This window comes from Nicotiana attenuata, chromosome 1 (genome assembly GCF_001879085.1).
Source record: "Nicotiana attenuata strain UT chromosome 1, NIATTr2, whole genome shotgun sequence".
NCBI classification, from domain to species: Eukaryota; Viridiplantae; Streptophyta; class Magnoliopsida; order Solanales; family Solanaceae; genus Nicotiana; species Nicotiana attenuata.
Genome location: NC_031989.1, coordinates 21627830 through 21640592, shown reverse-complemented (window position 1 = coordinate 21640592; position 12763 = coordinate 21627830).

Genomic DNA, 12763 nt, shown 5'->3' with positions numbered 1-12763 from the left:
TTTGCTATTCGATAAGGTTTAGAAATCACCTTCAAAGCTAAATCGTGAGTCATTTGTGGTGTTAATTTTCTGTTGATTCTACACTGGGCTATAAGCTGTTGTTTTTGAATCGAGAATCTGTTTCGAGCTGCTGAATTCTACTGCTGCTTGTTGCCTAATACTGCGTGACTTACCTCTCTTCCTTTGCTCATTCAAATCCAGGTACATGCTTTAAATCTTACTTGATGTAATCTTTGGAATGGAAGTGAAATGAGATGGAGTTTACCCCTTGGCACGTTTGTTCATCTGATTTTGTTTGTATATTTACAACTCGAAGTATATTAGCGATGTATATTTAGCTAATGTTGATCAAATTTGTTTTGAAGTTGTATTCACATGAACACTGTTGTAATAATCCGGACTGCCTGGGACTGTTTTTTTTATAATCAAAGTGAATAGCCTAGAATTGCTTGTAAACTCTAAGTTTGTCGTGACTTAGTTCTATGTGTAAGGTGCTGAACTTATAAGCCTTTATAGTTTTAATAGGCTCCTGTGTAATTACTCTTTAGACAATCCAACTGCTGAATATAATCAGCAATTGAATCAGTAGTCACGAATTTGCCTTAGAATAAGCGTGAATAAACGGGTCGAAAGCCTAATGAACAATCAGAGATAATTACGGTCCTATCGGCGTTAAGACTGGACTCTGGTTCCTTAATCAAACGACAGGATGGGACTAAATGCTGCTCCTGGGCCTGTATAATTTTCACGATTGGGCATTGATGAGGTTCGACTACTGGGCAAATTCACTGTGCAGTTTTGGGCCAAATTCCCCAATCACTGTACAGTCCTGGGCCCAAAGTTCACATTAGGAATATGGTTATTCAATTTGCAACATAAAATTTAGGTCTTCAAGTTAGGTGGCGGTTTTAAATTAAAAGGTTTTATCCTTTTATTTGAATCCGGACTTGAATTTGGAAACCCGAATTTCATATTGCCAGGCCCTTTAAAGAACACAATGCAAATAGAGAATCTAGTTCGATTTAGATTGACCTTAAAAAATAATTAAATGAGACGAGCCTCGCCAAACAAAACATATAAACTGCGGGGCCCTCATTAAATACTATATTAAAATATTTTAGAAATTGAGCGTGCCGTTTAGCGAATTTCCATGGCCCCCATAAAGTTGATAACACGTTAGTCGCTTTAGGCGCGTCTTTTAATAAAATTACCTTCCTAAAGTCGGGTGTGCATTTCATGCGACCCAAATCCAAATCCTAAAACGTTGAATAAGAGGTGTTGAGGATCCGGGTGCATTTCATGTGACGTGATCCGAAAACACGCTCTTAAACGGCGTTCATTTTCGTAAAAATAAATTAAAAACGGTAAATAATTTTAAAAATTGCACTATAGGATTGAACATGTATAAAACTAGATTTTAGCCATTTATAATAATTTAAGCGACCGTGCTAGAACCACGGGATTCGGGGGTGCCTAACACCTTCCCTCGGGTCAACAGAATTCCTTATTCAGAATTTCTGGTTCGCAGACTCCAATTGGGAAGTCGAATTTTTCCTCGATTTGGGATTTAAATTAAATCGGTGCCTTGGGACACCAAAAGCCAATCCTTTCCCAAGTGGCGACTCTAAAAATAAATAAATAATCCCATTTCGAATAATGTCACTTTAAATGGAAAAACTCCCTTATACATTATCCTTCGGGGTAGGTGTGTAAAAAAGGAGGTGTGACACTACTAACCCAATTCCTACCATGAATAAATTCACTCTTCTCCCACATCAAGATGAATATATTCCAACAAACCTTGACTGCTCTGGTGGTATGGAACTCGATACCATTAGGAACACTGATACCCCCACTACACTTCTCTCGTTAACTTTGAGGAACCCTAAAGAGACAGCATCTAACAAATGTACACGTGGCATTACTTCTGCCAACCCTACGCCAAACCCTAAACATTCTACTAAACCTCTCTTATCTAATTCTCTAGACGTCAATCATTCCTCTCCACCCAAGCGTGAAACCAGTGGGCAGGATTTGCATAAGAAATCCATACACTTGGCACAACCCCTTCGCCAAGTGGCCATGCATGGCATTCCACCAATCCTCTCTAACCTCCCTTCACAAGCAATCACGCCAGCCATGCAAATCAAATCTCAAGCTAAAGATTTACAATCATCAGATTGCATGCACAACCCCAACTCTTCAAATTCCCAATCTATTTCTTCAAATTCTCCTAATGCCTATCCCTCACTTCCTACAACACTATCGGAGAACACAACTCTCCCCACTCCCACAAACAGCTTCCCATCGCTTACTGAGGAGAATGGCATTTCCCTCACCCCCTCACCCACAACAACCACCTCCTGTGTTCATAACTCCACCCCTCCTACAGGAACACCAACCATCCTCGTGGATAGAACAAGGTCTCCAAGGCCAAGCGATGTTTCTATCCTTGAATATCAACAACCAGGACATCCTAGTTGTTCTACAAAACCCCGAAGTCCTTGATCAACTCATCACGGAGGGCATGAATCTAGCCATGTCCAACTATGTGAATCATCTTTGGTTCAACGTACTAGATCTCATTACCCCTGCACTGGCGCCAGCCCTAATGCACAACATGCAAGCTCAATGGCAGCTCCATCCACACTTCAATCCACTTCACAACATGGATCTTCTTTACCAACCCCCATTCTACAGCCCACAGGAGGTGTGATCGGCTTAACCCCACTACTCTACGCATGGCAACCAATTCCCCAACAACTCCCAATCCCGTTGGATATCCATCAGGCTCAGAATCTCCACCACCCCAATAGGCCAGAACTAGAAGAGCAAGAGATGGAAGAAAAAGCGGAGCCAATCCCACCTCTAGAAATAACATCATTCACATAGATTTCAAACATCAAAGAAGACAAAGTCATGCTCTTCCAAGCTCTAGAGGACAGCAAATACATTTGCAGATGTCCAATAGCTCTTTACAAATGCTCCCTAGATATCAGGCCCCCACAGAATGTAGCAATAGTGAATTTTGCAGTAATTCTGAGCCCATCCCTGAAGGGGAACATTCCTCCCTCCCAGATGAGTCAATACTCTCTTCAACCCCCATCCAATCCATTCCAAATGAATAGAGCCACTAGTTTTGTAATATGAAATATTAGGGGAGCAAATAATGATGACTTTCGGCGCAAATTTAGGGATCTCATTGATAATCATCCCCCCTGCATGGTAGCTCTTTTGGAAACCAGAATGTCTTCCCATCTACCTCTTAAAGACAAATACAACTTCTCCAACATGTTAGAGGTCCCAGCTCAGGGGCAATCTGGAGGGATTGTTATTCTCAGGGATAACAACATCATTAACATGTCTCAAATATCGTGCTCTAATCAAGAGATACATGCAATGCTTAAGGTACTCCCTAATCACGAACCTTGGCTTTTTAGTGTAGTCTATGCTACCACTGTTTTTAATAATCGCATTACTCTTTGGAATAATCTCAAAACTATTGCTAATTCTTACAAAGGAAGTTGGTTCCTAGGTGGTGACTTTAATGATATTCTTTCTCAAGAGGAAAAATGGGGTGCTAGAGCTATTAACCATGCTAGGTATCTCAATTCCTTTCCTGTATCAACCATTGCAAACTCATTGACTTGTGTTTTAAAGGTCCTAAGTACACCTGGTCTAATCTTAGGCGAAGAAGCTCTAGCCTTATTCTTGAACGTTTAGATAGGTGCTTTAGCAGCAACCTTTGGCAAGAAAAATACCCTAATACTGTTGTCACCCATCTACCTAGAATATACTCGGACCATAACCCCCTCCTCATTAATCTTAATAACATATCTAGGAGGAGCTCTGTCACACCTCCTTTTTCCCTACACCCGCAAGGCGTAAAGGAGTTTTCCACTTAAAGGACAATCGGAACGGGATTTATCATTAAGATTCAGAGTCGCCACTTGGGAGATTAATGGTGTCTCAAGTCACCGGTTTAGAATCCCGAACCGAGGAAATTATGACTCTGTTAACAGTCCGCGAACCAAAAATCCAGGTAAGGAATTCTGTTAATCCGGGAGAAGGTGTTAGGCATTCCCGGGTTCCGTGGTTCTAGCACGGTCGCTCAACTGTCATATTTGGCTTATTTATTTGATTTTAGTACATGTTTTTGGATTTATGTCTTTAGCTTTGAACCGCTTTTATTATTATTGTTTATTTTAAAAGAATTGCAACATCGTGAAAACATGTCTCGAACCACGTCACATAATGCACCCGTGGTTTTTGACACATTTCGACTTCGTTGGGATTTGGATTTGGGTCACATAAATGTGCACCCGTATTTAGGAATGTAAAAGTACTTAAAGTGCGTGCCTAAAGAGACTATCGCGTTATTATCTTTGGGGAAGGCCGTGAAATTCGCTAACGGCCTATCCCGAATTCTAAGTATTTTAATATAACGTTTATTGAGGGCCCCGCAATTTGTAGTTTTATTCGGCGAGGCTCATCTCATTTTACTTTAAAGCCAACCTAAGAGCAACTACAATTATCTACTTAATTTTGACTCTAAAATAAAGGAAAAAGTCCTAATTAATTTGTTATAGAAAAAAAAAACTTTAGTCTGGCGCGTAAACGCTAACAAGTCAAATGTTGTTTCGGACTTGGGTCCAGAAGCCCAATATGTACGCTGGATCAGACCTCTCAACATTGAGTCTCAGGCAGGCCCAATCCGGGCGATGATGGAACAGGCCTCGTTCATGAGGCTAAAGATCGAATCTCTGAATTAGGAAACCACAATTTGAACATATTACTCCAACTGAATACAAACCAAACACCCACTGAAACTAGCACGATATTTCACTCAATTGAACGAGACTATAGCATGTCAATTTGGCATTCAAAAATCATCTAAATAGACTATCACACCCTTCTGACATTAAAAGGCAAACAATCAATTTACTGTCAAACTTGGATTTATCAATACTATAGCCATTAACTCTGCTAATAACAATACGAGATCCCAGTTGTCAATTACGAAACGACAATAAATTTAAACATGCTAACTGTTTTATCAGATTTTAGTTCATTATCAGAATTCCTATTTCTGGGTTTAACCACTGTTATGTTCTAATGAGCTTGGGAACAAGCAAACTATAACAAACGAATTATAATGACATGTTTTACCTATAACAAACTAAATTCTACAATTGTTTAGCCAAAACTAACACACATATAAACCAAACAAATTAACTGAAACGATGGTACTATTGACATTAACTCNGTTTTACTTATTAATTCACTTGATTCACTTAACACTTAATTCAACACTTAATAAGACATTGATTATTCTGATTCCAACTATGCCAAAACCTAAACAGGAATTCGATTACACTTCATTGAAGCTGCAAGTTTAGAAGAAATGAAATTAAATCCAGAATTTAACAATCTGGCCAATTCAAGTTCAGTTTCAATTTAATACAGTCCAAACAGTGAATCTAGCTACAATTACACAATGAGGTGCTGAATTCAAATTACTACCTTCCAGCTAATTCAAAATCAACTTTCAGTCTAATACAAATCAAAATTTCAAAAGTCCAAAACAGTTCTAATGACTTACAATATCCCAATATCTATACTATAACCATTCTGATCTATGAGCATATATTAGCATCAAATAACTTCAAGCAGTTCAATTACAACTCAATTAAAAGGAAAACACAACAAACAGTCCATCTGAAACAAAAACACAACAGAGCAGGCGGCTAAGTATATCAGAAACAGCTTCTTCATTTCACTCTTAGAATTGGAGATCTACATCACACTGAATTCAGGATGTGTACCTGGGATTGAACTGCAAAAGTGAAGAAGTAGCGAAGGTCAGTTGAAGCAGTAGTGAATAACAGCCCAGATTTAACGCAGCAAATCGATTTCAGTCCCAAAAACACCACAGGAATCAACAGCAACAAATCAGGCTCCAACAGCAAATGAAAACCACATTAATTGAACCCAAGTGCACTCGAAATTAACCAAAATCCCTTGAACTTGAACTGAATGATATCCACATAGTGCTCAAACCCTCTTCTAAAATTTTTGCTGATCAGGAACTCGACCTAGAGCTAATATTTAACTTGATTTCTAAGATCTCTTCAATAGAACAGTACCTATGGAAACTTCTACTGTTTTTTTTTGTATTCTGTTTTTGAATTTTTCTTTTTTAATTTCAATTTCAAATCTGGAAGAAAAAGCTGTGAAAGAGATATATTTTTGGGGAAATTCTATGGCCGAGAAAACTTCTCTATTAAGGCACTATTCATTGCCTTTTATAGGCAAAATGAGGGCAGCCCTCAGATCTTGTGTTTGCCCTCTAGTCCCTATTTTATTTACTTCTTCTGTCCCTTGTTTCCTGACTTGTGTCACAAGTTAATACCCTACAATTACTGAAATTACACTAAAGTCCTACTTTGGGATGTTCTAGAAGATTCTAGTTTCAACTACCATGTGCTACCCCATCCTAAATGTCTAAACTATCCCTGAACTTACACTCAAACTACAGCTATAACCAAACAATTCCCAAAGTTGAATTAATTCAAAAATCAGTGAATAGTTGAACAAAACTTGAAAATTAATCTAACTAAACAAAATTAATCTGACTAATCTAGTTAACTGACATTTAAATCTAATTAATACTAATGTCCTAAAGCTAGTTCTAGCAAGTAAAACAAACATCAACACTTAAACAAAACACATGAATCTGATTTTATCCTAAATCCAATAATAACCATAAATCGACATGAATCAAAGAGGAAAGAAAGAAGAAATCAGGCACTCAAAAATAATCAAAATGCAAAACCTTAAATATTAATTTCTGCCATAGTAGAAAAATAATGAAGCATGGATTTAATCAACAACCAATGAATGAGAGAAAGAGGGAAAAAAACACACTCACTTATACATGACTAGAAATAGAGAAATTCGAGCAAGGATTTGGGCCAAATGACCTTCTAGGGCTCCGCCGCATCTATGATGTAAGATTTGAGCCATTATGGTGATATTCGAACTCTTTTGACATTAAATTCCTCATGAGGGAAGTCCAAGAACCCTATGGTACTAATTCGGTAAGGATTGGATTATTTAGGGTTTTGGCCGGAAAGTTAAAATTATCATTCGACCGGTTCCGGCCACATTCGAGGGTCAGGATTAAGGGGGTTGGGTAGAGGAGGGCCAGGCGGTCTTGGGGTGTTGATTTGGGGTGGTTTGGATGAGATGGTGTCATGACCGGAATATTTTCCGACGAAGATTCGACGAGCTCCGGTAAGATTTGAAAGAAAAGGAGGGTGGATTCGAATAGAGGAGGAGAAGGAGAACAACTGGTGAAAATTTGAGGCGATTTGGACGTTGGCCGCAGGTGGCGGCGTTTTCCGGCCGGCGGTGCTAGGGCGGAGGGTGGTGGTGGAGGCGGAGAGGAACAAGAGTACGAGGAGGGAGGTCCTGGTCTCTAGGGTTTCAGAGACTTTAAGACACTTTAATTTAATGCCCCAATTAATCGTGGCTGTTGGATGAGATTGGATAGACGGCCTGGATTTGATTTGGCATTTATAACTCAAAACGACGTAGTATGGCCCCTATACTACGTCGTTTCATTGGTCTGAAGGGCATGGACATCTGGACCGGGTAATTTAATTGGGTTGGGCGAAAATGTGACAGGTTAAGGGGTGAAATTGGGTCTGGGCCGGGGTAAAATGAATTGGGCTAGACCAATTTTGGCCCAATTTTGGTCTTTTTATTAAGAGACACTTTCTTTTATTTACATTGTTCCTTTTTCATTTTTGTTTGTTTTCATTTTTTGTATTTTGTATTTTTCTGATTTTATAACAATGCAAAAATAAAAATAAAAATAAAGACCTAATTTATTTTCGACACTAAGCTAATTAATTCCTAAAAATTTATTAAATCCTATTTAAAAGTAGACTCAACAATTAACAATTAAGAATGCCTAAATGGACTATTTTGTTATTTTCTTTAAATTCGTTCTAAAAACGACTTAACCACTCAATATTCCTAAAATATGAAATTAGATCCTGAATGCAAATGTCATGCATATTTTTATTGAAATGCACACATAAAAATGCAAACAATTATCAGAAAATAACACAAAATTCACGAAAGTGTAAAATAATGAAAGAAAAATTATTTTGTTTGAATTTTTGGGAATAATTCACTTAGGGCAAAAATCACGTGCTCACAGCTGCCCCTCTTTGCTCGGGAACACGAAGAGTTTTCGGGCAAAGATAAGTGAGCGGAAACGAGCGATTTTTGCCCGTTTGAATATTCCGTGTGAAGCATTTTTGAAAACCGTCTGACCGCACCCTGCTTCAAAGGTTGCCTACATATCCTTGGCTAAAAAGGAATCAGGTCAGTGTAGTTCGGGAAGGTTTGGTAGCTGGGACTACCAGGAGCTGTGATTTCATTGCTATTGCTGCTGCTACTGCTCGCTGACCTCCTTATTACACCGTGTCAAAAAAATGAAAAGAAGCTAGCCTAGGCTATGATCTATGAATTACAAAAAGGTCCTATCTATGTCTTCCAAACTTGCTCTTGTGTTGCCTTGAACTTGTATTCTTCCGATGGAGTCCTTATGTTGTTGCCTTGCATTGTGATCGGAGATGTTTTGCCATTTCTCCGAGTGATGCTTGACTGCTGAAATTGAAGTATATGCCTCTATTCTCCAGGCGGGCTCCTGATTGCTGACGCTTGAAAAGTATTCCCTTGTTCTCCAGGTGGGCTCCTGAATGCAACAAAACAAACAAAGAAAATTTTCTGCCCCAGTTTGGTGGCTGGGTACAGCATGTTATCAAATATTAAAATTAAAAGCTAAAATTTGAATTGTACTTCCCTTGTTCTCCAGGTGGGCTCCTGACTGCTGAGCTTGAAGAGTATTCCCTTGTTCTCCAGGTGGGCTCCTGATTGCTGAACTTGAAAAGCATTCCCTTGTTCTCCAGGTGGGCTCCTGACTGCAACAAAACAAACAAAGAAAATTTTCTGCCCCAGTTTGGTGACTGGGTGCAGCATGTTATCAGATATTAAAAGCTAAAATTGAAATTGTACTTCCCTTGTTCTCCAGGTGGGCTCCTGACTGCTGAATTGAAAAGTATTCCCTTGTTCTCCAGGTGGGCTCCTGATTGCTGAAGCTTGAAGAGTATTCCCTTGTTCTCCAGGTGGGCTCCTGACTGCAACAAAACAAACAAAGAAAATTTTCTATCCCAGTTTGGTGACTGGGTGCAGCATGTTATCAGATATTAAAAGCTAAAGTTGAAATTGTACTTCCCTTGTTCTCCAGGTGGGCTCCTGACTGCTGAACTTGAAAAGTATTCCCTTGTTCTCCAGGTGGGCTCCTGATTGCTGAAGCTTGAAGAGTATTCCCTTGTTCTCCAGGTGGGCTCCTGACTGCTACAAAACAAACAAAGAAAATTTTCTGCCCCATTTTGGTGACTGGGTACAACATGTTATCAAATATTAAAAGCTAAAATTGGAATTGTACTTCCCTTGTTCTCCAGGTGGGCTCCTGATTGCTGAAGCTTGAAAAGTATTCCCTTGTTCTCCAGGTGGGCTCCTGATTGCTGAACTTGAAAAGTATTCCCTTGTTCTCCAGGTGGGCTCCTGACTGCAACAAAATAAACAAACAAAGAAAATTTTCTGCCCCAGTTTGGTGGTTGGGCACAGCATGTTATCAAATATTAAAATTAAAAGCTAAAATTTGAATTGTACTTCCCTTGTTCTCCAGGTGGGCTCCTGATTGCTGAACTTGAAACGTATTCCCTTGTTCTCCAGGTGGGCTCCTGACTGCAACAAAATAAACAACAAAGAAAATTTTCTACCCCAGTTTGGTGACTGGGTATAGCATGTTATCAAATATTAAAAATTAAAGGATAGAAGTTGAACAGTACTCCCTTGTTCTCCAGGTGCGCTCCTGATTGCTGAACTTGAAAAGTATTCCCTTGTTCTCCAGGTGGGCTCCTGACTGCTGAGCTTGAAGAGTATTCCCTTGTTCTCCAGGTGGGCTCCTGACTGCTGAACTTGAAAAGTATTCCCTCGTTCTCCAGGTGGGCTCCTGACTGCAACAAAATAAACAACAAAGAAAATTTTTTCCCTAGTTTGGTAACTCGGTACAACATGTTATCAAATATTAAAAGCTAAAATTGGAATTGTACTTCCCTTGTTCTCCAGGTGGGCTCCTGACTGCTGAACTTGAAAAGTATTCCCTTGTTCTCCAGGTGGGCTCCTGATTGCTGAAGCTTGAAGAGTATTCCCTTGTTCTCCAGGTGGGCTCCTGACTGCTGCAAAACAAACAAAGAACATTTTCTGCCCCAGTTTGGTGGCTGGGTACACGGGTAAGTGTTAAACTGGATTATTCTACCAACTATTATAAGAATTTGAAAGCTAAGTCCTATTATCCAGGGATGTCCTGACAATTTCTAATAATTATGAACCTAAGTTATATCCCCTAGAGGTATTACCCCCACTACATTTGTTGTCTAAAAGGTCTTAAACTACTCCCCATTATCCAGGTGGGTCCTGACAACTTCTAGTTAAAAGATAGTTTTAACCTAAGTTATATCTACTGAAGGTACGACTCCCACTATATCTTGTTATCTAAACAAACTTTAGAGCTATGTCCCATTATCCAGGAGGGTCCTGAAAACTCCTAATTGAATCCTATCTTAAACGTGCAAACTTTGAAACTAGCTTATACTCCTATTTATGCTAAATTATGCTACTCATGATTGTTTTGAAATTTAAACTAAGTCCCATTTTCCAGGAGGGTCCTGAAAACTCCTAATTGAATCCTATCTTAAACGTGCAAACTTTGAAACCAACTTATACTCCTATTTATGCTAAATTATGATACTCATGATTGTTTTGAAATTTAAACTAAGTCCCATTTTCCAGGAGGGTCCTGAAAACTCCTAATTGATTGCTTTGAAATTTAAACTAAGTCCCATTTTCCAGGAGGGTCCTGAGAGTTTCCAGTCATACCTGTTTGGGTGCTACCTTTTCTTACGGAGGGTTTCTCCGAAGTGAACAAAATTTCTGCCCCTGTTTCAATCAAAGAAAAATCGTGTCAATATAAAAGGGTGGCTAGTTGCTGGCATTCTTGCTGGGTGCATCCCTGCTGCTGGGCTACACTCCATCCCGCCTTCCTGGACCTGCCTTGAACTCCCTCGACCTCCTAACCGAATTTCAACCCCTTGAATAAGTATTCTATCCCCTATTGTTGTTTTTGTGTTTCTGACCCCTCTTTTGATACTTCGCTTCTTCCCCACAAATATCTGATTAATCCACCAATGAAACTCCTAGTGGCCCTTTATGACTTACTTTGCTTTTGGCCATCTTTGATATACTCTGGCCCTATCTGTGCAACTAGGAAGCTGGTAGTTAGCTTTGATATTCCCTCCTTTGTTTCGAACAGAACTGACACTGAAACATCCTAGAGATAGACCTCAAAAGAATGAAATGCAATGACCTCAAGGGTTAAGGATAAAGAGAATCCGAGAACGGATGATTTGTAATGAAGAAAGAAGAGAATGAGACTTATCTGAGTGGAACAGCTGGTACCATTGAACATGCCATGCATTTTGGATTAATCAGCCCAGTCTGTCTAACCAATCAACTTTTGATTGCCACATTTGTTGTTTCGAACTTTCACAACCTATTTTTTATCCAAACCCAAACCTTGCTCGTCTTGCAATGTCCTGAGCATCTTTGACCACAGACCTGTCTCATTTGTCTGTCTGAAAAACTCGCCTTCGCCTTATGGTGCCCGTGAGGGTTTACACCAATAAGACTCTCTCATTTTGATTTCTCTCAACTCACTTCGCCTTATGGTGCCCGTGAAGGTTTTCACCGATAAGACTCTCTCATTTTTGATTTTCTCTCAACTCCCGTCGCCTTACGGTGCCCGTGAAGGTTTTCACCAATAAGACTCTCTCATTTTCATTATTTCTCTTGTACCGAAGTGTTGCCCCTGATGTGAATCACTTTTACTCGCTCGTATTGGCACTTCCTGAAGATTGATCACAAGGTCTTTCTTTGGACCGTAATGCAGGCTTTTGGATAGGGCTAGAAAGAAAAGGTATAAAAGGCTAAAAAACAATTCAATATGGGTTCACAACTACAACTTTCGGAATCAACTTTTTTGCACAACCCTAACTTCTGCCCCAGTTTCTTCCGTGGGGACTTTTGGGATTTTGTTTTGATGTGACTGAACCCCAGAGAGAGGCTGCCTACGTACCCTTTCGGGATCAAGTCAAACGTAGTTTAGGACATAGGAATTACTTTGCTGTTGCAATCTTTCCGTTTCTTCCACTTTCTTTTCTTTTCTTGTCATTTCTTTTCTTTCTTTTCTTTTCCTTTTTTTTTCTTCATTTCTTTTTTTTCCTTTCTTCATTTTTCTTCTCTTTTTTTCTTTTTCTTTTCTTCTTTTTGTTTTTCTTCTCTTTTTTTTGTTGGACTGTGTTTTCTTATTTCTTCACCGACTTGCCTTGCTTGAGCTTCCGAGTTGTTATTGATTTCGAAAGAGGGGTACGAAAGAAAGTAAATGAGGCTCGAGAGGGGTAACAAAGGATAAAGTGTTTGGATAGCAGAACAAAATGCCTTCGTCATTTCAATCTCAAAAATATGCCAAATACAATAAAGTACAATTAAACCAAGAAATCATACATAGTATCGCTTGACTGCGTCAGAGTTGATAGCCATTTCTACACATTTTCCTTCCACATCT